Source organism: Pan troglodytes, chromosome 17 (assembly GCF_028858775.2).
Source record: "Pan troglodytes isolate AG18354 chromosome 17, NHGRI_mPanTro3-v2.0_pri, whole genome shotgun sequence".
Lineage (NCBI taxonomy): Eukaryota > Metazoa > Chordata > Mammalia > Primates > Hominidae > Pan > Pan troglodytes.
Genome location: NC_072415.2, coordinates 86294972 through 86322813, shown reverse-complemented (window position 1 = coordinate 86322813; position 27842 = coordinate 86294972). Strand labels below are relative to the sequence as shown.

Genomic DNA, 27842 nt, shown 5'->3' with positions numbered 1-27842 from the left:
TTATCCTAAAATTCCATTTTATTTCAAATAATAACTTTCCAGTTTCCCCCTTCTTTCAAAGTGAAAGAGCGTGATTTTGTTTTTCTGATGGTAAATAGGTGGGCCCATGTTTGTCCTCGTGAGTGTGCTCTGGTTGGATGTTGCATGACGCATCCCAGTGTCCACGCCAGTGTCGGGCTGCGCAGTCAGCTGCACCGAGGATTCCATCACGCCGGCCCCTCCATGACCTCCGCCTGCCTTGCCCAACCAGACTTCCAAAACCAGAGGGTTTTTCTTTCAGAGCAGTGTCTGTCCAGGAATTCCCTTGGCAAGAGGCAGAATCATCAGCCTGTAAGGTCTGCACGCCTGTTGTGTGTGTGCATGTATGTGTGCATATATATATATATAATTTTAAGGCAGCAACTCAGCATACTATATTACAAAAATAGCCCAGTGAGAAAGCACTGTGTTTAGAAATATAACTTCTCATTCAAATCAGGACAAGAGGCAGAAGGGGTCAGGAGGTAAAATGAACTCTCTCTGTGTGTGTGTGTGTGTGTATGCACACACGCGCGTGTGTCTCCCATGAATAAATGAGGCCGAGGTGCAGCACAGCAGGCTGGCCTCTGTCCTGGGCCTCTGCATCCCTTCGAGGGTTAATGCAGAGGGGAGGCTGGTTCCTAGCTGATCCATTTCAGCTGGTCCCTGCCAGGCAGCTGCCCCGCATTAACCCCCTCCCGCCCAAGCTGCAGGCTGTGGACTGCCCCTATGGGTGCTAGGGAGGGGTTAAGAATCTCTTACAACACACACACTCTTCGACATTCTGCATCTCTGCAGTGGCTGCCAATCTGTATCACTGCTTTCGGGACATGGCTTTCTTCTCGCAGTAGCCATCGGAGACCTCCAGGGTAGAAAACCAGCTCTTTGAGATGAGTTCAAATGCATTCTCCCCAGAGGACAGCAGAGGACCAGCTGAGATTTGTTACGGCAGGGCTGCGTAAAGAATTTTCTCATGCTTTACTCCACAGTGTTAGGGGGACACACTGTGCTCCTTTCTCTTGAGCACAGGAGGGGTGATGCAGTGGTTAGCAGATATTTGCAAAATGAAAATAAACTATATTTTCCCAAGATAATTACGCTGGTGATTTCTTAGAAATTTGCGGTTCTTAACTCTCTATCCATTTATCTGACGTGATATGGAACTAAAAAAATACCTCATTGAGTTTGCTCTAGCTCTGTCTCCCATTTGTCACATTACCATTGAACTTTAGGATTTTAAGCTATCAATTATAACAATTATATATTGAAATAACATAGTATAAAAATATGAGCTTTTACTATTTCTTACGGGAAAGAACAAAGTTATACAGCACTTAATCTCACCCTTCCTATTTTTTTTCTTCTATAACTTGAAGAAATATTGGTCTCTAAGCGGATATGTTCTGATGACTGCATGTTTTTAAAACCACGGTTCCATAAGCATTTTCTTCCTAGCTCAGAAACTTACCAAATGTTTGCTCTCGGCCAGAAAGTAAGGACATATACCTAGTGACATTAAGCCTGGATCTCCTTCAGGTAATCCAGCCTGAACTTTTTGTTCATAGCTTGCTTTCTAGAACATACCCTGTCTCTGAGGATTGGGAATCCATGCTGATTTGCATGGCTTCAGCCATATCAGGAAGAGACTAACAAATGGCTTAATCATCGTCACAAACACGCTGTGTATGCTGTGTGGGTGTCAGGACGGCTTTGCCAAAACCTCTCACCAGCCCAGGAAAACACTGAAAGTGCTGCACCTACAGCTTGAGACCTCAAAGTATTATTTTATTTTTACTGAAGGTACAAGTAACTAAAAAGGTTTTTTTTTTTCCTGGCAAATGTTCCAATGTTCATTTTTTTGTTAAATGAAAGAAGAGGACAGACAGGTGGAAAAACACAAAATTAGCACATAGAAAATTAAATAAAAATCTTATTTGGATTCCCAAAAGCCTAAAGTAGAGAAATCTCACTGTGACCGTTGTCAGCCTCCTGGAAGCTGGTAAATTCATGCATTCTTTGAGATGTTTTTTCATGCAAAGCAAAAACTGTCTTCAATTTTCTTCCTGCTTTTTTTTTTTTAAACTTGAAATCAAATTACCACTCCCTTATCCACATTTCAAAATTTCAACCTCTATAAATACAGGGAAATAGAATTCTGGAGGTGGAGAAAGAAACTGCAGTGGAAATATCCAATTTTATACCATGGCTTATTGGACAAGAACAAGGGTAATTTGACTAAAGCTTCAATTTACAAGGCATCTTTAGCAATGCATTTGGTGCACGCGCATGGCAGCTAGATTGACAAGCAGATTCCGACAGCTACAGAGCTTCAATAAAACACACACCACGAAGGCTTTACACGATGTACAGTAACGGCTTCTTTGGAGCTGTTATGGTCTATTGGGTCAATAATAATCTACTTTTTAAAGAGTGCCAAAATGTGAATTTACACAGCAGACTGTAATAGTCCCTGATTTAGCAGGTAAATTATATGAATTCTTAGAATTTCTATACGTACTATGGCACATGCACACCATCGGAATGTTCTGTTGTGTAAAGCAGGAGTCCACAGAGTCAAACATGCAGCATGCTTCCAATTACTGATAAAAATGATACACTGCAGCTGGGGAAATGAAAATACTTGTTAACATTTGGAACTTTAATACCACAATTTACATTTCACCTTACCTTTAAATGGGTATATTTTGATCGACATCCTGGATTACTTGCATCATCATAAATTCTGTTTCCCTTAAAATGAAGTTATTTTCATTTCAAACTATAATAAAAATACATTGACTATACAACTTTGCAGTAGGTTGATGCATAGCATTTAATTTACATGTGATATTTATAAGTAAACATTTATAAGTAAACATCTCTTCTATAGATTTATAATTTCTGTTTTCTTCAGTTACACAGAAATAGGCAGCTCTGAACGTGCAGGGCTGCAGCCGCACCTAACAACATGCCTGATTCCTTCCAGCAGGTGGAGGCATACTGCAAGAAGCTTCCAAAGAAACAACCAAAAATATTTTTCCCCCAGCAAACTCTGACATTTAGGGGAAAACAAAATATCCCAAAAAAGAGGGAAATTAGATGAACAGTTTGCAACAGGGATAGTGGTGTGGTGGGACACGGTTTTACCTCGTAAAGAACCTGGAGTGAAGATATTTCATAGCCCCTCCTTGCTGTAAACACCCTCTCTTGGCTTCCTTTCTGTCTGCTACAGTTGGACATTTTTCCAGAAGAAAAGCCTGGTGAATTATTTAATAAATGAAATCCAGTAAGACAACCATGTTCAAAGATATTTTCTCAAATTTCCTCCAAATAAGTGCAGCAGTAATGCACTACCAGGGATATGCACATGTAGGTACACACACGCACACACACATACACACACATACTCTGAAAACTACTCTAGACACATTAATTACTATCCCGCTTTAGTCACTGTGTGTGTGTGTGTGTGTGTGTGTGTGTGTGTGTTCTACTCATTTGGCCAGAACCAGTGATTTCTCTGGTTCTTTTGTGAGTGTTTGGTGTATATTCCTGCCAGTGTATTTGAAAAAAAAAAAAAAAAAAGCTAAGAATTTTAAGTACAGACAAACCAGAAAAATTTCTGCCTGAAAACCTGGCTTTTCTAGAATGAGAGAGAGTTCTTTCAAAGAGCACCCTTCACTTTCACTTTTAGGATAGATTAACATGTGCCGTCTGCAATGGACAATGACGTGGCCGAAGAACGCCTATGTACAGGATTAACATGGTCTACTTGGAAGGATTTGAATGCTTTTCGATCCATAGTATGATAACATAATACAGCAAATTATAGGTCTCGCCTTCCTTAGCAAGGAGCTGGAAGCAGAATTGCAGTATAGTAATGCTGTGGTCCCCAGCTCCCCCTCCCTGCTCCCAGGGCCTGTTGACTGCAAATATCTACCATCTACAATATTGACTGGTTTATCAGGCAGCAGGTATCTCTATCAGTCTATCTTGAATTGTCATCCAGCAGAAGATTAAACACTGCCTGCCTCCTACTTGTGATTTTTAGTCTTCACATCACAAAGTTTTCAATCACATTTCAGCAGTGTGCATTTAGCTTACAGAACTCTGAGCACTTATCTTCCCAAAACAGGGGATTTAGAACATGTTTACCTCGTAGTTCCAAGATATCTGTCTGCAAGCCTGCCCACATTTAGGGTGTGAGATGGGTTTCAAATCTCTCTCTCCTCTCTTCTATCTCCCTCTCTCTCCTCTCTCTCTCTCTTTTTCTCTCTAGTTCCCTACATAACTAGACTCTGGACCCAACAACAACAATCAACAAAGAATTTGCATAATGGACAAGTGTCAGTTTTTCAAGGGGTCCTCCAGGGCAGTGACCTTGTGTTGTTAGTTTTCGAGATGAAAGAACTATAACTGTGGACGGCTTTGTTCTAAGTGGCTTTCTCACTAATAATCTTCAGAAGACCGTGATGACCATGTGGCTTTCAGTGCCTGAATCAGCCAGAGAGAAGGCTGGATGTCAGCTGTGTACACTTCTTGTCTCCCCATCGGGTACCTGTGAGGAAGCTGTGGTCTGCGAGGGATCCTAAGAAAGAAACATCTTCCCAGTTTATGAGGGATTCAGCACAAACACGTTGATACCAAATCAGTGTTCAGCTGCCATTGTGCCTGGCTGATGCTTGCGATTCCCAATCAGTAGACTAATGAGATTCCGGGTACACAGAATCCGCAGAGAAGGGCACGCGCATTCTCTCCAGAACGCCTGAAAGGAAGTCAGTCTGAAGTCCGGCCGGATGGGAATTGGACAGACACACTTCCGGCTAAGTACGGGCGTAATAATGGTGATGAAAACTGTTCACCGTTCCTTTGAGTTCCTCGTAGATTCTGGATATTAGTCCTTTGTTGGAGGTATAGATTGTGAAGATTTTCTCCAATTCATCGCCGTTTTTTAGAGTTTTTCTCACTAAATATTGACTAACGGAACCTAGCCCTGTAATGTTGATAATCGGGCGGGTCGGAAGTGGCTGAGGCGGAGTCTCTGCAGGAGAAGAACTGAGGCTCCTAAGTGCAGCATCTTGTCCAGGAGGTTTCGTCCCAATGCGTGGGGGAACATCCGCATTGTGATGTTTAGCTCTCAGTTTCTAACTTGGGCATTCTAGCATCTGTATTTCTCATTTAATGTTTTATGGGCTCACATGCAGAGGAGTTTTCGTCACTGAAAAGCCCGACAACTTCCCCTGCCAACCCATTGGAATTAAAAAAACCTCGATAACCTCTTAAACACATGGAAATGGAACCCTGAGCAGAGGTAAAAGCCTAGCAGTGATCACTCTTTTGGCGACTTGGAAATCGGGGTGAGCTTTTATCCGTTACCTGTGCCCTGTTGTTAGGGGTCGACTGCTGCTGTTCTTCCTTGGAAACTGGCTCCACCGCATTTCGGGGCTGGGATGTTGTTAAAGCATTCACAGCCCTCAGAGCACATGACGAGGGAGTTGGGAAATGAAGCAGGACCTTCCACTTTGTAGCAGACTTATTTCTGGAGAAACTGATGGTTGGGGCCACAAAACGCTTTCAGTGTAGGCTCATCATGACTCATTTGGACATCCTATTTTCTCTCCTTATGTATGAGATTGTGGCGGGTATCTGTACAGCCTAAGGACCTTGGGTGGACCTGGCCAGCAATGGGACTGTTACTGATGATGCATCACATGGTGTCACTAGGAAAAGCATAGATCAGCTGAGGATCAATCTTCCCACCAGGTGTGTGTGAAAATGTAGGTTATGTGCTTCCTTCAGCCTCACACCTGTTGTCCACACCAGAATCTGGAAGTAATCTCATTGGAATTGGGAGAATGATTGATGATACTCAGTGGTGAGTGTTCTATTTTTAATATCCACAATTTTTAAAAAAGTCTAGCACCTAAAGAAAAACATGTTCCTTTCTTCAGTACTTGGCTATTTATGGCAAACTTTAAGAAGGTGGAACCATTTACAATCACAAAAATATTAACTCTATTAAGTGTACATCCATTAGAATTACCAGAGGCATGAGGAGTTAACTGCTCAGCAGAGAAAATAGGCCTGAATGGGGTTATATGCAAAATGAAACAAAATTCCCCATGCTTGTTCTCCTGAGTGCCAACACCTTAAGCTCCATAAAATTCCACTAATTGAGCTTGGAGGAGAAACTAAGGTTGGAATGATCTTTGAAGAATGAATCCATCTCTTGCTCTGGTATTCTTTGCAGAATGTCTTATGTCTAAGTGTCAGGTGCATCCATATCAACTTGTTTTCAAAATAGGTAAATATCTTAAAGTATTTTGTAAAATGCAGAAAAGCTATTGCATTATGAGAAAAAGTATGGAGGTCACACTGCATCTCTAAACTAGATGTGCAAATCAGTATTTGTTGAATTGATTTGAATATATATTGATTTAATAGTTTTTCCACATGCCTAGTATAAATTGAGGGAGATAGTTGGAGGTGAGGAAGATGTTTTGTTAAATTTGTTTATTTAACAAGTGCTAATTACTGGAGGTTTGAAAATTATAACATACTATCTCTGCCCTCAAGGATTTAATAGGCTAAATTTTGGGAGTGGGGAAGGTGGAAATATAAACACAGATATCAAATGAATTGTCATGTGTTATAATAGTTTAGTGTGTTTGGTTAAAACGAATTCATAAAGGTTATTTATCATTTCGTCTGGAAGAGTTAATAGGAAAAAAACAACATTTAGCTAAGTTCTTGTAGAGTGAGAATCGTTTGAGGGGGATGAGGAAAACGTGTAAGTAATTAGGCATTTAGATAGAGGAACATTGGTTTCAAATTTGTTAAATGCACGTTTTTACCCTGGCAAACTAAGTATTCCTGCCATTTTACACAGATGAGAACAATTTCTGTGTTTGCTTTTCCTGTTTCTTTATCAGCAAATCCTAGGCATTTCCCACACAGCACACATAGGGGGCACTACAGTTTGAGACTTCATGTAAAAGCCTTTTTCACGTCACCTTATGTGGTGGCAACATTATTTGACAAAAATCTGTTTAACTTGGGCCCTTCCAAGCATTCAATTAACTGCCCAGAGCCCACACATAGCTGATTTTGGTTAGCTATTTCTTGGATCACAAAATGACACTGATAAAAAGTTTAAAAAAATTATTTAAGATTCATTTAAGCAACAATTAGGAATAGTAGTATGCAAAGTCACTAGTTCTGAGAGGGTTATTGTCTCATGTGCTTTATGATATGGTAGTTTGGAAATCAGAAGATTGAAGTTCTATTCCCTCCTTTCCCCATTAGAGCTGGTGCCTTGCATACCACATGCAGCATCTGTGAGCCTCAGTTTTCTGCATGGAAATGAAATCCATAATAAATGAATTGTATTGAGTTTATTATACCTCCATCTAGGAGGTATGCAGAAACATCTTAGAAACAAGAAATACTATCATTGCTATTAATCACAAGAAGAATAATTACTATTTGTAATGTCAGGAATGACAATCCAGGAATATTTCTTAATTTTAAAATGCTGAAACATTAAAAGGGGGTTCATTTCCTATGAAATCCTAGATTTGATTTACTTTAAAAGTTACCCATTTACCCAAGCATGAATACAGCTTTGCATGGCACATGTTGCCAATAAGGGGATTGTAAAATCAAATATGCATATTTTAGAATTTTAAATTTGCAGTATGTTAGATCTTGAGTTTATCTTTCCAAAGCAGCATATGGGGATGAGATATTTAGATATGAAAAATAACCCACACTTTTCAGAATGTTTGGTGTAACAATGCTAATTCCCTACTCAGTTGATTGGGATGCAATGATTTCATGAAAATGTCAGAGCAGGTGTATGGAAAAGACATTATGGTGTCAAAATGAGATGAAACAATGTTAATTTGTGTGTGGAAAGTCCGTGTCTCTGCCAAGATGAAATAGAACCCTGTATTCAGCCATGTTGAGCCTTGGCACACCAGGGCTTGGAGGCCTGGCATGGAAGGTCCCAGAACGCCCGAGGATGTGACATCCCACAAGGAACAAGATTTATTTCCTTCTTCCCACCTTGGGGCTAAGCATAAAGAGAGGTAACGGCGTTTGAGGAATTAAGAGCATGGCACCAAAGTTGCTCGTGCTGCGACAGTCCCAGAGTGGGCCGGGTAATCCAGTGCACGGGAGGTCCAGCAGGATGGAGGGAGTGGAGGAAGAGGAGGCAGGGGGAGGGAAACTGCTTTCTGGCCGCCAATATGGATTGGGTGTACACATTTGAGGCTCATACTTTTTTGTAAATTGATGCATTTCTCTGGTGTAAATGTCCCTGAGTGTTAAAATGTGTTCAGCACCTCTGTGACGTCTGGGAGTCTGAATTTGCAGAACAAAGGTGAGTATTAGTTCCAGTTTGGGTGTTAATTTGGCCTCGATAGAACACTCCAGTAAAACTAACATTTGACTAGGACCCAGAATAGAAGAAGGAGCCAAAGATATGGAAGGAAAATAGTAATTCTAAGTGCTTTGAAATCTATAGCATTTTTTTAAAGATTCTTTTTTTTCCCTCCCCTTAGATTTTTCACAGTCTCTGTTCCCACTTCATTATTTAATACAGCTTGTCTGGAGTTGACCAGCAGTCTTAAAGAATGTCAAATCTTCACTTTCCATTCAAGAAATAAGACCCTCCTAGGACTTTCTAAATATTTCTGTTTTCCATCTAACAAGAATTACCATATGCTGTAATGGAACAATGATCCGACTGGTTTTAGGAAGCCTTGATTTTAGTGCTGATGTTGATAGGGACTGACTTATGTGACCTTGAGACGTTACTTCTCTGGACTTTGCTTTTTTGATCTGTAGATTTGGGGCAGGCTGGAGTGCTGGTCTAGATGACCCCCAAGGATACCTCCCACAATCTTCCTCAGTTTTACGGGACTTTTCTAAGGTGAGGCATCCACTGATAACCTGTAAATGAATGAAAGTGTAATTAGTGAGTTTGTTATAGGCAACGCAGTCTAGACTATTAATGCATAAATAAAAGTGCATATTTTTGGAGATTGCCCGTTTCCGGTTTTGGAGCCTGCTTTCGATTGTCATCATGTTTGCAAACGTGCTTCTCAATTTTGAGCATCCATCATGGGAGATATGGTTCCTGAGTCAGCTCACAGGCTGCACTCTTGGAAGGGCTGGCTTGGTGCGTCCATGTAGGGGCCCATCGCATGTATCTTTTAGTCCAGACCGTGGATGTCGAATTCCTCTGTTTACCTTTAGGGTGTAGTTTTTAGAGGGGCATTTCTCTTCTTTGTTTTGAGAGGTATTTATTCTAGCTTCCCTTCATCTCTCATCTTCTTCCTCCAATTTGAGTTTTAAATGTGATCCCAGGAGTTTTGGGACCAGTGAATTTCCTTCTACTCAGTCTCATTCTCCATCCCTTCCTCTGCAGGTGGAGGGAGTTGATGTGGTGGAGAAATGCCTTTCAATATTTTTTACTGCAATATTAACTCATGTCGGATATAACAAGTAACCGTGCAATGAAATGAACTCAGGAACAGCAAAGCCATTAAGAAAATGTGCCATTAGGGAAAGGGCTAGAGTTTCCTATGGAAGAGGTTCACCAGGCACATACTTGTACATGTTCGAGGAAATGATTCAAATGTTTATAGCCCTTATAATTATGTTCCTTTTAAGAAGTAGAGACTTTTGGAGCCAGAAACATTTTCCTAATTGACTCTATTGGTAATGAGTTTTACTTTTAAAATTTTGATGCGATGAAATCTAAATTCAAATATTCAGATGTAAGGGTATATGTAGACATATGTGCATTTGTACAAAGAGAAAACTTTGTGATGGAACCATCAATCAGATACAATATGATGCCAGCTTTGTTCTATTCATTCTTCTTTTTCTTTGTCTTTTTTTGGAAAATATGAAAGCTAAATCTTTTAGGTTTTGTTCAAACCTGTAAAAGCACATATCAAATATTTTCTTATTTCTTTTCATAATACCATAACAGAGGGTGTTTTATCTTTTTTTCTGCAATTTAACATAAGTAGAAATTGTCAGTTTAAAATTGACAGGTATTTGTTACAGTCAACAATGAATTGTTCAAATTTGGGATCACCCACCATCATTGGCAGTGTCTGTCAGGTGTCACAACAGAAGGAACACTGATTAAATGACGATGAAAAATACAGTAATTTGGAGCCCTGTGGGTAAGATGTGAAAGGCATCTGGTGTTTGCTGATGAAGGCAAACCCTCCACTACCTGCAGGCATGCTCAGGGTTCCGGGACGGGGGCTCCAATGCTGTCTATGATGAATGCTCCGTCCCTCCACATCTCTCTGGTGTGGTGTGTGGGCCTTTCCGTCAGGTTTGCAGGCGGGGTATATAGGTCTGTGGGAAATGGGCGAGAGTCCCCTTGCATTAGGAAAGAAACAGAGGAATATAAGGTCAGTGAGTCACTTCCCATGAGGCAGTGTTGATGTGAAGTTTTCATTTCGGTTCTTTAGGTGCATGGAAGTGCCCAACGTGAGTATCCTGTCCCTTGGAACCCTACTTTTGGTTATACCTGTGAGCAACTGTATTGGTATATGGGGTTTCTTTTTATTTTCCATCTTTTTTCATTTTCATTTTATTTTAAAATTTTACTTTAAGTTCCCAGATACATGTGCAGAATGTGCAGGTTTGTTACCTAGGTGTACATGTGCCATGGTGGTTTGCTGCACCTATCAACCCGTCATCTAGGATTTAAGCCCTGCGTGCATTAAGTATTTGTCCTAATGTCCTCCCTCCCTTTGTCCCACCCCCCAGCAGGCCCCAGTGTGTGATGTTCCCCTCCCTGTGTTCATGTGTTCTCATTGTTCAACTCCCACTTGTGAGTGAGAACATGCAGTATTTGGTTTGCTCTTCCTGTGTTAGTTTGCTGAGGTTGATGGTTTCCAACTTCATCCATATCCCTGCAAAGGACATGAACTCATCCTTTTTTATGGCTGCATAGCATTACATGGTGTATATTTGCCACATTTTCTTTATCCAGTCTATCATTGATGGGCATTTGGGTTGGTTCCAAGTCTTTGCTATTGTGAACAGTGCTGCAATAAACATATGTGTGCATGTGTCTTTATAGTACAATGATTTATAATCCTTTGGGTATATACCCAGTAATGGGATTGCTGGGTCAAATGGTATTTCTGGTTCTATATCCTTGAGGAATCGCCACACTTTTCCACAATGGTCGAACTAATTTATTCTCCCACCAACAGTGTAAAAGCACTCCTATTTCTCCACAGCCCCGCCAACATCTATTGTTTCCTGACTTTTTAATAATCGCCATTCTGACTGGCGTGAGATGGTGCCTTATTGTGTAGTTTATGGGGTTTCTTAAGAGATACTTTCCTTTCTAATTATACATCAAGCCAAACAACTCTGAAATAAAATTTTAATTCAGTGAATTAGAAATGTTTCTTTTTTAAAAGTCTCAGTGGACATTCATTTTCTGTTACTTCTTCTAGTAGTTGTTATTGGCCATTTGGTTCATGGAAATTTATGAATCTTCTGAGAAAAAATAACATGATGCAACTGTAATACTAACCTATGGCTGGGGTTGTCTTTTCTTCTGAAAAATGCTGAGATAAAAAGGAATATAAAGCTATCCAGTTATTGTTAAATTCACTTACATGTACTATAAAAACAATTTACTAAGAGTTTATACTCAGAAACCATAAAATAATAGGTTGATAAAACTGATTACATGTAAATTTACAGCTTTCACATGGCAGAGGCCTCAGTAAGAAGACAAACACAATCTGCAAAAAAATTTGCCACACATATGATAGTCATAGGGTGAATTTCCTAAGATGCAAAAATGCTTAAGATAATAAAGAGCTATACAGAAAAGTGGGCAGCCCATGGATAAAAGAATTAAAAATGGTGGTGAACAAGTGCATGAAAAGATACCCAACCTCATTATAATTAAATAAATGCGAATAAGAACGAAACTCTATTACCATTCATTTAAAATACACATTGAACAGAAACATGTCTTGTCCTGAGCTAGTTGCTATGTACACAGATGTCAACAAGACTGACACTGAATTTGCTGGTCCAAAGTTGAGATTCTAGATTGCCTGTGTCCAGTACTCAAGCGCCATTAGCCACATGTAACTATTTAAATTTAAAATAATGTAAAGGAACTAAAATTAAAAATGTAGTTTCCCAGTTGCACCAACCGCATTTCGAAGTGTTCAATGGCCATTTGCTGCTGTCGGCTGTGGTGCTGGGCAGCAGGTCCAGCGCTTTTCCACCAGCACACGTGGTTCTCTTGGCCACCACTTATCCAGCAGAGAGCAACTCAAGGAAGGAGCAAAGAAAAGTAAATAATTTTAAGATGCAATCATAAATTCCATGACAAGCACTTTTTTTTTTTTTTTTTTAGACGGAGTCTTGCTCTGTCGCCCAGGCTGGAGTGCAATGGCACGATCTCGACTCACTGCAACATCCACCTCCTTGGTTCAAGTGATTCTCCTGCCTTAGATTCCTGAGTAGCTGGGATTACAGTTGCCCACCACCATGCTTGGCTAATTTTTGTGTTTTTAGTAGAGATGGGGTTTCACCATGTTGGCCAGGCTGGTCTCGAACTTCTGACCTCAGGTGAACCACACGCCTTGGCCTCCGAAAGTGCTGGGATTACAGGCGTAAGCCACCATGCCAGGCTGACAAGCACTCTAAGAGGCTGAGGCGGAAAGCAGCAAAGGAGGCCTATTGACTTAGGGTGGGCAAGGAGATGGTATTTAAATGGAGACCCAAAGAAAAAGCCACATGGAGAATGGGAGGTGGAGAGAAAACCTTCCAGAGGAAGGATATAGGATGTCCAAAGGCCTTATAATAGGACAGAGCTGCTGGGTGCTTTTAAGGAAGGGAGGGTGCCCCTGCATGAAGCCAACGAGTGATGAGGAGAGACGTATAAAGAGAAGTTGGGATACTGGTGTAGTGGGCTCTGTCCCACAGAAAGATACGTTCCGGTCCTGACCCCCAGCAACCCACACAGAATGTGACCTTACTCAGAAATAGGATCTCTACAGGTGCAATCAGGTGAAGATGAGGTCGTGCTGGATGAGGGTGGGATTGAGTCCAGTGGGTAGTGCACTCGTAAGAGGGGAATGTGGACACAGACATGGAAGAGTCATGGATGAGCGCCACAGAATGATGAGCAGAGACTGGCATGATGCAGCTGCTAAATTTAAATGCTGAGTCTGCCAGCAACATCAGTGGCTGGGAGAGCCAGATTCTTCCTGAAACCTCCAGAGGAAGTGAGGCCCTGCTGATGCCTTGATTTTGAACTTCTAGCTTCCAAAACGGTAAGAGAGAGTGGATTTCTGTGGTTTTAAGCCTCCCAGTTTGTGGTGTTTTGTTACGGCAGCCACAGGTTTCTAACACAGTGGGTAGGAGAAAGCATGTGGGAATTTGAGGAATGAAGCCTGGTGAAGAACCGTAGAAGGATTTTGAGAAAATAAATAATTTGATCTAGTTTACAGGTTTGTGTTGTAAAAAGGTAACTTTTACAGCTGAGGAGAGAATGGAAGGAAGCAGGCAGCAAGGTTTATTACAATTAAACATGTTTGGGGGTTTTGTTTAGGTGGGGCATTGGAGATGGACAGGAGAAGGCGTATGTGAGGGCTACTGTGGGGCTGCAGCTCTGTTCTCCTTGAGTGATTGGTTCGAGGCATTTTAGTGAAAAGGAATTGACTTCAAGTGATACCAGGAAGTTTAAAGGGGGAAAACCAAGACTTCTGTTTGCTTTAGACTTAAGAAATTTGAGAGATCTTTGAGGTGTCTAATTAGATATGTCAAGTAAGCAGTTATAGATACAAATCTGGGACTTGGATGAAAGCTCTGAGCTTAAGATCAAATTTGGGACTTGCCTGCATTACAGTGGTATTTAAATTCTAGGGAATTGGTACCATATCCCCAAGGAGCCCATGTAGAGAGGAAAGAGGACCCAGCACTGAGCCCTCCGGATGAAAACGGTTAAAGTTTGAGCCAAAGAAAAGGAACCACCAGAGGACAGAGATCAAGAGGGGCCTTCAGGGGAGGAGAAGAGATCAGGAGGGGCCTGCCAGGCAGGAGAACCAAGAACAGGTGGCACGGTGTTGCTGAAGTCAAAGAAAGGCTGTGTCCAAAAGTACAAAGGTAGCACTTTAAACAGCATCATGTCAAACATTTCAAAAGTTTGATAAAACCCAGTGTTGGTTAGACTCTCATGAAATAGCTTTCTCATACCACTGCTAGACGCAAAGGTGTATGTAGATGACGCTCATTTGTTTATTGTAGCATTGTTTGCAATAGCAACACAGAGCAAAGCAAAATGCATAAGGAGTCTAGGAGCAACCCTAACATCTGTGGGGAGGAGAATGGTGAAATAGGTGATGAGATGCACACACAACTGATGACGTGTGGCCTTTAAAGAAAAGACTAAGCTGATTGGAAGAAAAATCTCCAAGAAAGATTTTAGGGGAATATCACACATGGGGGCCCGTTGTGGGGTGGGGGAAAGGGGGAGGGATAGCATTAGGAGATATACCTAATGTTAAATCACGAGTTAATGGGTGCAGCACACCAACATGGCACATGTATACATATGTAACAAACCTTCACGTTGTGCACATGTACCCTAAAACTTAAAGTAAAATTAAAAAAAAAAGAAAATTAAAAAAAAAAGTCAGGAAACAACAGGTGCTGGAGAGGATGTGGAGAAATAGGAATGCTTTTACACTGTTGGTGGGACTGTAAACTAGTTCAACCATTGTGGAAGACAGTGTGGCGATTCCTCAAGGATCTAGAACTAGAAATACCATTTGACCCAGCCATCCCATTACTGGGTATATACCCAAAGAATTATAAATCATACTGCTACAAAGACACATGCATACGTATGTTTATTGTGGCGCTATTCACAATAGCAAGGACTTGGAACCAACCCAAATGTCCATCAGTGATAGACTGGATTAAGAAACTGTGGCACATATACACCATGGAATACTATGCAGCCATAAAAAAGGATGAGTTCATGTCTTTTGTAGGGACATGGATGAAACTGGAAACCATCATTCTGTGCAAACTATCACAAGGACAGAAAACCAAACACCGCATGTTCTCACTCATAGGTGGGAATTGAACAATGAGAACACTTGGACACAGGGTGGGGAAGATCACACACCAGGGCCTGTCATGGGGTGGGGGGAGTGGGGAGGGATAGCATTAGGAGATATGCCTAATGTAAATGACGAGTTAATGGGTGCAGCACACCAACATGGCACATGTGTACATATGTAACAAACCTGCACATTGTGCACATGTACCCTAGAACTTAAAGTATAATAATAATAGTAAAAAAAGAAAACAAAAAACCAAAAAAAACAAAAGCAAGGTGTAAAACAACATGTATCATATGATCTCATTTGTGTTAAAAAAGTAAAACTTGGCCAGTCGCGGTGGCTCACGCCTGTAATCCCAGCACTTTGGGAGGCTGAGGTGGGCGGATCATGAGGTCAAGAGATCGAGACAATCCTGGCCTACATGGTGAAACCCCGTCTCTACTAAAAATACAAAAATTAGCTGGGCATGGTGCTGTGTGCCTGTAGTCCCAGCTACTTGGGAGGCTGAGGCAGGAGAATCACTTGAACCCGGGAGGTGAAGGTTGCAGTGAGTCAAGATCGTGCCACTGCACTCCAGCCTGGTGACGGAGCAAGGCTCCGTCTCAAAAAAAAAAAAAAAAAAAAAGTGAAACTTACACAAACAGTGGTGCATATTTCACATGGAAGAATGAAGAGCCTGTTTATTATGTTTATTACTTGGGAGTGGATCTGGGCATAGACATGGTGAAAAGGGGAATTCTGATTTTGATTTTATGTTTTCACATACTGTTTGACTTTTTGACCATATGGATGCACTACTTTTGTAAGTAAAAGCTAGAATAATTTTAAAAACTCTTGTTTTGAAATAAGAACGATTCACAGGAGGTTGCAAAGACAGTACAAAGAGTCCTATGTACCTGTCACCAAGCTTTCCCCAGTGGTAACATCCCATCACATCAAAACAAGAAACCTGTATTGGCACAATGTGTGTGTATGGTTCCATTTCACTTTGTCACTTTATCATTTTATATAGATTTATGCAACTGCCACCATCAAGATACAGGATTATTCTATCACCATGAAGACTTCCTAATACCACCTCTTTATAATCATTTCTACCCCTCCCTTTCCAATCCCTAACCTTGGCAACCACTAGTCTATTTTCTGTCTCTATGATTTTGCCATTTTGAGTATGTTACATAAGTGGTATCATATAGCATGCAGCTTTTTGAAATTGGCTTTTTATTTCTCACTCTGCATAATACTCTAATGCTCTTGAAATCATTCAAGTTATATGTATCCATAGTTTGTGCTTTTTCATAGCAGAGTACTTTTCCATGGTATAGCTGTACCACAGTTTGTTCACCTATTAAAGGAACATTTTGGTTGTTTCCAGTTCTTGGTTAGTGAAAATAAAGCTGCTATGAATAATTCTGTATATGTTTTTGTAGAAACATAAATATTTCTCTGGGACAAATGCAAAAAGTGCAATTGCTGGAGCATAAAGTAAGTATATACACAGTTTTTAAAGAAACTGCCAAACTATTTTCCAGAGTAACTATACTCTTTCACAATGTATGAGGAATTCAGTTTTTCTGCATCTTCACCAGAATTTGGTGTTGTCATTAATTTTTATTTTAGTTATTGTAATAGGAATATAGTCATATATCATCATGGTCTTGTTTTCCATTTTTTATTGGCTAGTGATGTTGAATAACTTTTCATGCGCTTAAGTTGCTACCCATGTATCCTATTTGGTGACATGTCTCTTAATGTCTTTTGCCTATTTTCTACTTCAATTTTTTTGTCTAGTGGTGAGTTTGAGAGTTCTTTAGGTATTCTAGGTATGACCCTGTAGTTCAATGTATTTGCAAACATATTCTCCCAGTCTATAGCTTGTATTTTCATCCTCTTAAAAGGGTCTTTTGCCGATAAAGAGTTTTTAATTTTATGCAAGTCCAATTTATTGAAATTTTTATTTTATAAGTGTGGGTGTTATGTCTAAGAACTCTTTGAGAAACCTTAGATCTCAAAGATTTTCTTCTGTTTTCTTCTAAAAGTTTTATAGTTTTATATTTACATTTACATCTATGTATCTATGATACATTTGAATTATTTTTTGTATTAGTTTGGTGCAAAAGTAATTGTGATTTTGCCATTACATTACTTTTAATGGCACAACCGCAATTACTTTTGCACCAACCTAATATAAGAAGTGAGATTTAGCTTGAGGTCTTTTTTTTTAAACCTCTGGATATCCAATTTCTCCAGCACCTTTTGTTGAGAAAACTATTCTTTATCCACTGAATTGCTTTTGCACCTTTGTAAAACACCAGTTGGCCATGCTCCTGGGAGTAATTCTGCATTCTGTATTTTGTTTTATTGATCTATGTGTCAGTTTCTCTGTCAATACCACAGTCTTGATTATCGTAGCTGTAAAATAAGTCTTGATAGCATTTTGTGTGTTTCCATCCAGTTTATTTTTCATGATTGTTATCACTAGTCTAGGGCTTGTGGCCTTCCTATAAATTTTAGAATAATCTTTTATATATTTGTAAAAAATCCTGCTGAGATTTTGATAGGAATTGCATTAAATGTGAATATCAGTTAGGGAAGAGTTGGTATATTTATGTTAAGTCTTGCAATCCATGAATATGGTATGTCTCTCCTTTACTTGGACATTGATTAAATGTTTTCATCAGTATTTCCTAGTTTTTAACATATAAGTTCTGTGTATGTTTTGATAGATTTACAGTTAGTATTTCATTATTATTCATTACCAATGATTTCAAAAAATCATTCTTTTTTGAATGATTACAAATGGTAGTGTAATTTTAGTTTGTTTCCACATGTTTATTGCTACTGTATAGTAGCACAAATGGTTTTGTATGCTGTTCTTGTATCCTGTGAGCTTGCTGAACTCACATATTAGCTTTAAAGGGTTTTTTTTTTTGTGGTCAATATCCTGGGATTTCTACACAGAAAGTCTGCAAAGATGGGCAGTTTTATTTCTTTTTTTTTTTTCTGTCTGCATGCTTATTATTTCCTTTTGTTGCTTTACTGTGCTGGTTAGAACTTCTGGCACATTGTTGAACAGCAGTGGTGAAAGCAGATATCCTTGCCTTGCCCTCAATTTTAGCAGGGAAAGCATTCAGTATTTCAAAATGATGTACAATGTTAATTGCATTTTTTTGTAGATGTTCTTTATGAAGCTGAGGAAGACCCTCTTTATTCCTGGTTTTATGAGAGGCTTTTTTATAAATGGTTGTCCAATTTTGTCAAATTTTTTTGCATCAATTTATATAAACATGTGATCTTTCTTCTGTACCTTGTTAGTATGGTGGATTACTATCTTAGTACATTTGGGCTGCTATAACAAAATACCATAAATATGTCCCTTATAAACAACAGAAATTTATTTGTCACAGTTCTGAAGGCTGGGAAGTCCAAAATCAAGGCACTGGCAGAATTAGTGACTGGTGAGGGCCCACTTTCTGGTTCATAGAAAGCATCTTCTCACTGTGTCCTCACATGGTAGAAGGGATGAGGGAGTTCTCTGGAATCTCTAGTATCATTCACAAGGGCTGTACCCTCATGACCTAATAACTTTCGAAGGCCCATCTCCAAATACCATCACTTTGAGGGCTCTGCTTTCATGACTTAATAACTTCTAAAGGCACACCTCCAAATACCATCACTTTGAGTGTTAAGATTTAGCTTACGATTTTTGAGGGAGATATAAACATTCAGTCTATAACAATTATATTGATTGATTTTCAAATATTAAACTAGAATAAACTTCTGGAACTAAACTCCTGGAACTCCTGGAATAAACTTCTCATGATCATTACACACAGACATATTTTAGATTTTTTTTTTTTACTGAATGCTATTTGATAATATTTTCCTAAAGATCTTTACATTTATATTCATGAGTGCTATTGGTCTATAGTTTTCTTTTTTTGCACTGTCTCTGATTTTAGTATCAAGGCACTACTGACTTCACAAAATGAAGTGGGAAGGGTTTCTTTCTCTTCTATCTTCTGGAAGAAATTGTGTACTATTGGTGTTAATTTTTTAAATGATTGGTAGATTTTGCTAGTAAAATAATCTGGGCCAGGAGTTACCTTTTTAAGAGTTTCAAATAAGAAATCCTATTTCTTAAATTGTTATTGGGTTATGCAAATTATTTTATATTGGATGAGCTGTGGCAGTTTGCATATTTTGAAGAAGTTGGTCCATTTTATCTGTGTTGTCAGATTTATGCTGTAGAGTTGTATGTGGTATTCCTTTATTATTCCTTTAATGTCTGTAGAATCTGTATTACTACCCACTGTTGTATTCCTGATATTAATCATTTAATATGAATAATTTTTCTGGTTTTCAATTAGCAAGAACTTTGGCATTTTTCTTAATATTTTCAAATAACTATATCATAATTACACTGATTTTCTGTATTGTTTTCCAGTTTTTAATCTCATTGATCCCCACTCTCGTCTTTATTATTTCTTTCCTTCTGCTTATTTTAGGTTATTTTGCTATTTGGTTTTCTAGTTTTTTGACATGAGTACTTAGACTACTGATTAAAGTATTTTCTTCTTTTCTAATGCAAGCATTTAGTGCAATACATTTCTCTGCTCTAGCTGCATCTCACCAATTTTAATATAGTTTCATTTTGTTTAGTTCAGTGTATTTTTAAATTTTTCTTGAGATTTTGTCTTTGATCCATGGATTATTTAAAATATTTTTATTTGTTAGTTTCTAAGAGTTTGGAAGCTTTCTTTTTATTATTCTATTGATTGTTTTCTAATTTGATTATAGTTTCTGATTTGAGTGTAGTCAGAGACCATGTACTATATGATTTAATTCTCTTAAATTTGGCAAGGTTTATTTTATGGTTCAAGATATAGCCCATCTTGGCACAGGGCACTAGAGAAGAATGTGCATGCTGTTGTTGGGTGGACTGTTCTATAAATATGGATTAGATCCTGTTGGTTGATAATGTTGAATTCATCTATATCCTTACTAATTTTCTGTCTTGTTTCTCTATCGATTGTTGAGAGTGAAATGATGAATTATCCAATTATAATTTTGGATTTGTATATTTCTACTTTCAAGTCTATCAGTTTTTGTTTTATATATTTTGCAGTTTTATTGTTTGATGCATATACATTTACAATTTCTATTTTTCTGTGTGGATCAATATTTTATTCTTATATACATATATAATGCACATATACATTATATATACACCTTATGTATATATGGAATATATATACATAATACATATATACATATATGTATTTGTAGATATACATATATACATATGTGTGTATATACATATATAACATATATGTATATATACATATATACATATGTGTATATACATATATACATATGTGTATATACATATACATATGTGTATATACATATATACATATGTGTATATACATATACATATGTGTATATACATATATACGTATGTGTGTATATACATATATACGTATGTGTGTATATACATATATAACGTATATATACACACACATATAATGCACATTACACACACATATGTAATTACCAGGAAAATTATCAGTATATTACACAGTATACATTAGTATATCATTACCTTTTACTGGTGGTGTCCCTTTCTGTCCCTAGTAATTCTCTTTATTCTGAAATCTACTTTATGTGATATGAATATAGCCACTTCCTGATTCCTTTTGATTGATGTTTGGATGGCATATCTTTCCTTTTACTTTCATCCTGCTTACACTGTTTTACTAAATGTGAATTCATTGTTGACACCATATGGTTGGGCCATGTATTTTAGCCTACTCTGGAAATCTCTGTCATTTTTGTTAAAGTAACTTTATTAAGGTATGATTGACATGTAAAAAGCTTACATATTTTATGTATACAACATGGTGAGTTTGGTGATAAATACACACCTGTGAAACTATCATCAGGGCTATAACTGTCAGGGCTATAAACATATCCGTCACCCCCCAAAATGTCTTCATGCCCCTTTTATTATCGTTATAATTTTTAAAGCAAATTTTAAGTATACAATACAGTATTGCTAGCTATAGGTATTATGCTATATAGTAGACTTTCAGAACTTATTTATCCTGCATAACTGAAACTTTGTGTCCTTTGACCATCACCTGCCCATTTCCTCCTCCTACTAGCCCCTGGAAGTCATCACTGTATTCTATGTTTCTATAAGTATGACTATTTTAGATTTCACATATAAGTGAGATCATGTAGTATTTGTCTTTCTTTATGTGGCTTATTTCAGTTAGCATAGTGTTGTCCAGGTCCATTCATAATGTCATAAAAGGTAGAAAATCTCAGTCTTACTTGGTATACTTAGACCACTTACAGTTAATGTAATCACTTATGTGTTAGGGCATATGTCTGTCATTTTACTTTTTGTTTGTCTCTCTTGGTTTTGTTTCTCTGTTGTCTTCTCTCTACTTTTCCATGGGTAACTTGAAAACTCTTTAGAATTCCATTTCTATTTATTTATAGTTTTTTAGTGATTTCTTTGCATGCTTTCTTTAGTGGTTCCTCTAGGCATTACATTATATACATAACTTAAAGTCTACGGGTGATGTCATTTTACCAGTTTGAGTGAACTGTACATTGTATACTGTTTAAAGAACTTCCTGCCGGGCTTAGGGGCTCACGCCTGTAATCCCAGCACTTTGGGAGGCCGAGGCGGGCGGATCACGAGGTTAGGAGAACGAGACCACGGCGAAACCCCGTCTCTACTAAAAATTAGCCAGGCGCGGTGGCGGGTGCCTGTGGTCCCAGATACTTGGGAGTCTGAGCCAGGAGAATGGCGTGAACCCAGGAGGCGGAGCTTGCAGCGAGCCAAGATCGCGCCACTGCACTCCAGCCTGGGCGACAGAGCGAGACTCTGTCTCAAAAAAAAAAAAAAAAAAAAAAAAGAAAAGAAAAAGAACTTCCTATAGACATTTTCTTGGGAGAGATCTGTTGGCAACAAATTCTTTTAGCTATTTTTCATCTGAAAGTATTTAGTTTCTCCATCATTCCTGGATATAGAATTATGAGTTGACAGTTCTTTTCTTTCAGAACCTGAAAAATGTCATAGCAATTTCTTCTGGACTACATGGTTTCTTATCAGAAATCTGCTATCTTTTCAATTGGTTTTCCCCTTTATGTAAGATGTCATTTCACTCCTGCTGCTTTTTTTTTTTTGACTCTAGTTTTCAGATTTTGACTATGATATATCATCTCATGGATTTCATTGGGTTTGTCTTGTTTGGGAATTTTCTCTGCTTCTTGAATCCATAGGTTTATGTCTGTGCAACTTTGGGATATTTTTCAGTTATTATCTTATCGAGTAAACTCTACCTTCTCTCTCCTCTCCTTGCCAGATTCTGGCGCCATGACTATTAGCTATTTAGTGATAGCAACAGGCTCTTTCTTTTTCAGGCTGCTTTTTCTCTGTTGTTCCAGTGGAATAATTTCTATTGTTTTATATTCAAGTTCACTGATTCTTTCCTCTGTCCCTTACATTTTGCTGTTGAGTCTATCCATTCAGTTTTAAAATTTTAGTTGTTTTCTTCAGTTCTACAGTTTTTGTTTAGTCCTTCTTTATATGTTCTCTTCTTTTGCTGAGACTTTCTTAATTTTTTTCAAAATGTACATGCTCATTGAAGTATTATTAGGATGACTACTTCAAAATCTTTCACAGGTAATTCTAATGTCTGTACCATCTCAGTATTGGTGTCTATTGATTGTATTTTCTTATTGAAATTGAGATATTCTTGGTTTTCCTATGATGAATAAGTATTGGTTACAACCTAAGCATTTGTGTAGTATGTTATGAGTCTCTGGATTCCACTTAAGTCTTCTATTTTAGCAGACCTTCTCTGACACTTCTATGGCACAGGAAGGAAGGGTGGGGATGCCACTCATTACAACCAGGTAGGGTGGAAGTCCAAGTTCCCCACTTGGTCTCTGTTGATAGAGGAAGAGGTAAAGGCATCTCATTAGTGCTAAATGTGGTTGGGAGCTCAAACTCCCCACTAGGTCTTGCTGATACCACCTGGCTGGGAGGGGCAGTGTGCTTGTGTCTGCACGCTATATGGCTTTCACTGACATTATGGTGGGATGGTTTTGTTCCTATTGTTTAGTGATAAAAAATCCTGACTGTCCAGGAGGTCACTTCTGATACCATGCCTGTGGGGAGGGGAAGGTTTCTTTGTTACCGTGGGTGAGCTGGAAGTCCAGACTCACCATTTGGCTTTCCTAGGCAACATCATGGAATAGGGTTTGGGTGCCTCATTATGGCTCTGTCATGATGGAAGTCCAAACTTGCCATGTGCTGGCAGGGGTGGGAGTGGGCTGCAGATTTTTGTGGTATTTGGCTGGAATAAAATGAGTTTCACTTAAGAGTTTTCACTCTTATTAAGCAGTGCCTCCTCTGGTCTTTGTCTATGGGGAACAAGCTTTCCTCTCTGTTTCTTTCTATGTGCCCATGGATATTTCTGGGTTTCTGGCTTCTCTAGTAACAAGTCTAGTATATATGAGGCAAAAACCAAATAAATAAATCACCACCACCAACAAAAACCACCACTGTGTGTTTCCTGGGGTTCTAAGGTCCTGCTGGTGGTCTGTTTTCTTCTCTTCAACTTTTAGAGTCTTTTGAAGTTTGCTTTATATGTAATGTGCAGGAATTTTATCTGCTCTTAGCAGGAGGAATAGAAAAAAATATGACTATTTCATATTTCTGCAAGTGGAATATTCAAAAATAATTTTAAATGAGTAGTCTATGATGTTATATTTCCTGCTGATGATGTCAGTACTTCCATATTAGCGTACCTATCTTTATAAGTGTTAGAAGACTATTTTCTCCTTCTTTCCTTCCTTTCTTCCTATAGTTCTCCTTTATTGTTTCATTCTTCCTTCCCTTCATTTCTTTTTTCTCATCATCCCTCAATTTTCGTTGTTCCTTTGCTTCCTTTGTATTTTTTCTTTGAAAAGAATTCAGAACAGGTAATAACAAAAGATACTAATAAAACTACTATTTAAATTTTTGAAGTTAAAAATGTTTCAATTTTTCTAAATAACAAAAAATAATCTTACTCTGTTTTTTTCCATGGTTCAGAATAACCTGGATGTATAGTCGTTTTCTTAGTGTGAGATTGGAGAGCTTTCAACAGAAAAAGAATAAAGGTTTGATTAAATGATCACCTTCTAAATCAAGGAATCTTTTGTTGTTGTTGTTTTTGATGATGATTGATTTACCTTGACTCTGTTTTTATGTTAACAATCTTAGTGGGTTTCATTTTTAGCATTTTAAAAATCATCACTCCCATGCACTTCACCCTTCAATAAAGCACAACCATCCCCCTCTGTGTCACACTTTCCTTCCTAAGAGTAAATGAGGGACTTCTAGATGTGGAATTTATAGTTATTTTATTCTTGAGATAACATCAGCCCAGCGAAATAGGAATTACTTTAGTACTGAATTTATCACAGGTGATAAATAAGGTTAGGCAGGTAGGATTTTGATATGGGACTCTTTGCTCTCTCTCCCACCCAGTTTTGTGGCACATCATTTAATTCCCCTACCTGCCTAGTGATTTTCTAAGAATTTTCTTGCATTTTAATTCAAGCTTAAGTCTGGATAGTCTCTCCATCCAAGGTGTTTCAGCAAGCAGGCGAGGAAATGCTTACATTCTTTTTAGACACAAACCAGTCATGTCATGTCATAGCCATGAGTTGGGACCAGAGATTGTCCTCTCTTCTGGTGTGTGAAACCCACCCTAATACAGGATTAATGTAAAATACATTACAAATACATGTACAAAATGACAACCCCACTTAGGGACTACTGTATCTTTGGAGCCTAGCCCAGGGTATGAATGAAGCATATTAACAACTACATCTTAATTTAAGAAAAAAATATATATACTGATAATACCACAATTACATTATAACAAAGGATAGAGAGCTCCATGCAAATACTTGTCCTCAGGGAAACTGCACTCTAATGAAAACAAAACCCAAGCACACATGTGCTATCAATTTGTGTTTTAAAATAAAACTTTCTCTTTCAGAATTGCATTGCAACTATTCATTGATTCATTCATCTATCTAGTTCAAAATATCAAGAAACACAGAAGTGAGAGGAACAAGAGAGTTTCTGTTCTAGTAACATTTGTCAAAAGGAGGAAAAAACCTCTTTTTCAGATTGCTTTCGTATACAGCCATGAGATGCATGGTTTTTCATAGATCAAAAGAGGAGACAAAATGCAGACTTTGTCATCTGTTGGACAGAATGTTCTGATTACTATGGATGGGGCTTCAGGAGTTAATGGCAAAAGAAATGAGTCTAACGTGGCGTGCTTCAGTCCCCAAACCACTCACTCATTTGACTATGAGGTTTGCTGGAATGAGACCATTCACAGAGGAAGGGGGAACATCAGGGAGATGGGAAATTGGCCACCTGCAAGAAACGAGTCCCTTGCACAAAGCCCAGTGCAGCAACAATGGACTCAACGAAGGAAGCCAGCCATCCAACGGAGAAAGACCAGCTAGCGAAGGCAGACGACGCTCATCTTCTGTAAATAGCAAGGCTTAAGAAAAACAGTCAATGAGCGCGCTCCCTTTTTGTTTGGCTTTGGTACCATTGACTAGTTGTCTGAAAGTAACCGATTGTATGGAATGGAACGAGTGGGAACCCAGCCAGTACCCCGAGCCAAGAAGTCCAGGCAAGTTATCAAGAAGAGGCTTTTCTTTTTCTCCTCCTCCCCCTCATTTCTCCTTTTCCTTCTTCTTTTTTAAATTCAAGAACATTTTATTTAAAATGAAATTCCCTTAAAGTTGTGCATTGTCTTTTATTTAAAGATGTAGTATCTCTGAGAATAAAGAAAGGAAGAGAGGAAATTAAAAAGCAATGAGAGAAGACGTCTGGCAGCTTGGCCTCTCACCAAGTGACCTTTTGATAGACCACATGGGACTCAGAACTATATGAGCCTACCAAGGAAGTGAACGATTTATGGTGCCTTGTTTGGGCTTTTGATAAGTATCTCTGTAAAGTGATGCAAGGAAAAACAACCCGGGACCTACTATAATTGCAGAATTCCTGTAAATTATTTTAAGATGAGAGAGGCCATCAGGACTAGAGAGAAATAGCCCCCAGGCTCAGGATATTTATGTGTATTTCATTTAAAAAATCGGTGCCACAATGTCCCAATGATCATTAAGCAACCTGTCTGGGTGTCCTTCAAAAGCTGGAGGATTTGTTCCCTGAGGAGGATGAGACAGTTATTCATAAGGCAGGATCTGAGCACCAGGGGCCACGTCCCATGCATGAAACATGAGAATTCCTGGAAACCATTGGAATCACCTGGGTTCATTCTGAGTTGCTTCCTTTGGAAAATCTTTTGGAAGAACATGAAGGGGTGTCTTTTACGTTCCCTTACTAAATGCTAAATTGTGATATGGTAAAATTTGCTGGTTCACTGAGTGAAGCATCAGGCATTGGCTGAAATCTGGTGTCAAAACATAGGAGATCTTCCTGCTACTTGTATTTAGTGGGACACTTCTATACCTCCTACAGTGCACAGGACAGCCCCCTACAGTGGGGAATTATCCAGCTATCCAGCTTCAAATGTCAATCGTGCCAAGGTTGAAGACCCTGATTTAGGGGCTTCTTTGCAAATCATTGATCTTACCATCAAGGACTTAATATTCCAGATTGCTGAGAGCATTCTGTTTTTGAAATATCTCTGTTGGATCATTTGAGAAGCCCTGGTTAACTCCCATATTTAAGGAGATCTCACAGGAGTTGTTTTAGAACAAGATTACTTTTGTTCTATGGCCAAAGGCTTCCTTTCCAGAAAGCTACACCCAAATTTAAACCACTTGCTCAGCCAAGGCTTCAGAAAATCTATCATCTGGTAGAAAAGCAGAGTTGTCTTTTTATCCCAGGTACAAGGATTCTTATTACAAACGACCACCTATTGTGACACTAATAGCATTGCTGAGGTGGTAACTTTCTATTTTAAAGTGTTAAGGCTGCAAGTCTACTAAGACCATTATAAAGACATGATCATCTGGAAACATCTGCAAGAAAATCTACCAAAATGAAGACACACTCACAAAATGACCTTCCTCCTACATCCCAGCTCTTGTCATCTTAAAGGCATTCACTCCATGGAGGCCCCAGGAGGCGAATGGCTTTTCTCATCTTGGGCTGCAGCTTTGCTGATGACTTCTGGCTCCTCATGGAAAACAGAAGTGCAGGGCATGCTTTTCCATTAAGCTCTTTCTGTTGAAGCAGATTCGAAGTTAAGAGAAGCAGGCACTGCTCATTCTTGTCCAACATTCATGGACAAAGAACTCTGGGCTTCAGTCTTGTCAACTCTCGTGCAGGGCTCTGCTCATTAGCAGGAATCTTCAGATGACTCATATTCCTGGGCATTTGATCTTTTGTGATAAGAAGAACCAGCCTGGCTCACTGACTGGTATGGTGTGGCATGGTTCCTGGCAATGGTGTCTTTGGAGACTGATGAAATTCTTTTAAGATTGATATCTCCATTATGACATATTGAGCATTGTGTGTTTGGGTTGTGTTAAGGAACTACTACCACCCGAACACTCTGGTCTTGCTCTCTCCTTTTTTCTTTTAGGCACATTATATGTGGAGATGTGTTCTTATTG

The 27842-nt window shown here is 38.8% G+C and overlaps 2 long non-coding RNA genes across 5 annotated transcripts in view; one reads left to right on the top strand and one right to left on the bottom strand.

Annotated features, from left to right (window-relative positions):
- LOC104003202 (uncharacterized) lies at nucleotides 1-27723 on the bottom strand. 4 transcript variants are annotated; one of them, XR_001711430.4, is made up of 7 exons: nucleotides 27282-27682; nucleotides 24258-24324; nucleotides 8740-8973; nucleotides 3166-3275; nucleotides 2537-2641; nucleotides 781-972; nucleotides 1-303 (listed from the first exon to the last, which is right to left on the bottom strand). It is a non-coding gene; the product is annotated as an uncharacterized LOC104003202 (long non-coding RNA). The 4 variants fall into 4 exon arrangements; XR_001711433.4 differs by lacking the exon at nucleotides 24258-24324 and adding an exon at nucleotides 12237-12357 and having other exon boundaries at nucleotides 27282-27676; XR_001711431.4 differs by lacking the exon at nucleotides 24258-24324 and adding an exon at nucleotides 10274-10425 and having other exon boundaries at nucleotides 27282-27676.
- The window catches only part of LOC107969532 (uncharacterized), a 30969-nt gene continuing 7919 nt past the window's right edge, over nucleotides 4793-27842 (top strand). Inside the window, exon 1 of the long non-coding RNA XR_001711434.3 lies at nucleotides 4793-5893. This is a non-coding gene — a long non-coding RNA (uncharacterized LOC107969532). The remainder of the gene's footprint in view (nucleotides 5894-27842) is intronic.